General features: G+C 33.0%; 1 protein-coding gene across 4 annotated transcripts in view; it reads left to right on the top strand.

The window, feature by feature from the left end:
- The window catches only part of LOC106873489 (fibroblast growth factor receptor 3-like), a 92,967-nt gene that overhangs the window by 58,583 nt on the left and 32,106 nt on the right, over positions 1-2,278 (top strand). For all 4 annotated transcript variants that reach the window (XM_052975497.1, XM_014920995.2, XM_052975498.1 and 1 more), the window contains one exon: positions 1,840-2,143. The gene's annotated coding sequence lies outside the window, so the exon portion shown is untranslated. The remainder of the gene's footprint in view (positions 1-1,839; positions 2,144-2,278) is intronic.

The following is a 2,278-nucleotide window of genomic DNA, read 5'->3' as shown; positions in this document are numbered from 1 at the left end:
AGAAACAAGGCACTTACATTGGAAATTAAACATCAAGTAGGTAGTTCTATAGATATGTATGTGTATTATGTTTGTATATGTACATATATGTATGTGTGTGTATGCATGTACGTATATCTGTATGTATGTGTGCATGTGAGTGTATGTATATGCGTGTATGAATGTATATATATATATGTATACAAGCATATCTGTATGTATGCGTGCATGTGTGTGTGAGTGTGTGTGTATGTGCATGTATGCAAACATATTTTAAGTATATGCAAGTGCTATATATATATATATATATATATATATATGTATGTATATGCATATAAATATGCATATATATATATGCATATATATTTATGTATATGCATATATATATATATACACATATAGATATATATGTATATGCATATATATATGTATTCATATATATATATATACATATATATATGTTTGCATGTATATATATGTATATAACTATATATATATATATATATATATATATATATATGTATGTATGTATGTATGTAAGTGTATATATATGTATTATGTATGTATGTGTGTATGTATGTATGTATGATGTGAAATTAAAATATTTAGGATTTCAATAACATTGCTTTGATCTTTCGAATTGTGTTAAGTAAATTTTTTAAAACTATATTGCGTATATGATACTGTAAAGGATTGCAGAACAGGGTAGCAAAGAAATAAGTTAGAAATTTATAAATTAGAAATGGACAGAAAGAAGGATTTAAACTGTGAATCGATGCGGCATTCAACATGAGGTAATGTATTGCGATTTCGCATTTAAGGTTTAATGCGATTGGTTTAAATATTTGGAAAGCGGTTGAGTTGAAAGGAACCAGTTAAATAAAGCGTGGTCTTCCTATGGTAAAACGTCCATGGATAGAACGTAATTTTCCGAGAAGAGATTGATTGGAAAGATGAGTAACTTTCATTGACTTGAGTTCAACTCTTATGTCAGAGAAATGGTTTAAAATATTCGGGCGATATAAAATGTTTATGCAGGCAAGGGGACACCAGTTCTGAATGTCGATTCAAAAGGGTGGGGCTGGAAAAAAATATTTTGTATGTTTCAGACATGCAAAGTAGACACCGTTTGTTTGAATGATAAGGTTTGGCGTCAAAATTTGTGTTATTAGACATAAGATTAGAAATATATTTAGACATAGTGCCGGCGCTTCCAAAAAATGATGGCTAAAAAAAAACCTACGGATGTTGATTCTAACCTAATTTGAAAGAAACTGAAGTTAATCCAATATATGATTTTGAAACTGTGCTAGTTTTCACTGTAGTGAATTAAATAAGTTCTTTAGAAGAGAATTATTCGTTCCAGTGGGCATGAATCGGGTAAAAGCAATTACAAGACTGTAAAATTTGGGTTGAGGAAAAAGTATCAATTTTTATAGAATTTTTGTGAAAGATTCGTAGATTTGAAGAAAAAGGTATTTTCGCAAAAGATTTGGCTTTAGGTGTAGAAGCGTGTTCGCTGTAAAGATAATTGAAACAACATTTCCTGGTTTTGTGAGGCCCATAAACTCTTTTTATACATACATTGGTATACACGACTGTGGTTTAGAAGTTCGCTTTTCAACCACGTGATTTCCGGTTCACTTCCACTGCGCAGCACCTTGAGCATCGTCTACTGTATCCCTGACTGAGCAATTTCTTGGTAGAGGTCTCCGTCTTTAGGCCACATCCATCCCTCCTATCCAACAGCTCCTATTGCCTCTAAAAGGAGTCAAGGGTATTCACTTTCGTTTGATAAACCAGTAAAAGAATATTCATCTTTATTAGTTATTTCTATCTTTATTTCTTGTTTCATTTCAGATGACTCTGTCACCTCTAAATCATGGACAAGTAATATCCCGAGGTAATTTTCTCACAATTGGTACTGAAGGCCATGCAAATCATGCATCACGGAGAAACAATACCCTGAGGACACTTTCTCACAATTAGTACTCAAGACTCTGTCAACCCTGCACCACGGAGATGTAATAAAAAGAAGACTTTTTCTCAAGTGGTTAACGTCTTCAGTTTTGATTTTGCATAACTTAAGTGGGATTTTTTTAAATATCTTTCGTTCATGGTGAAGATTTCTCCTTCAATGGATTTCATGGAGATAACCTTCAAGGTGAGATATAAAATGGTCTGCTTTTTTGTTTGTGGTGTTGTTTTTGGTGGTGGTGGTGGTGGTGGTGCTGGTGCTAGTAGTGCTGCTGGTGGTGATGGTGTCGCTGGTGGTGAGTACATGGTGGTGGTGGTAATG

Source organism: Octopus bimaculoides, chromosome 21 (assembly GCF_001194135.2).
Source record: "Octopus bimaculoides isolate UCB-OBI-ISO-001 chromosome 21, ASM119413v2, whole genome shotgun sequence".
Lineage (NCBI taxonomy): Eukaryota > Metazoa > Mollusca > Cephalopoda > Octopoda > Octopodidae > Octopus > Octopus bimaculoides.
The sequence above is the reverse complement of the archived record's forward strand: the minus strand, read 5'-3'. Positions and strand labels throughout refer to the sequence as shown.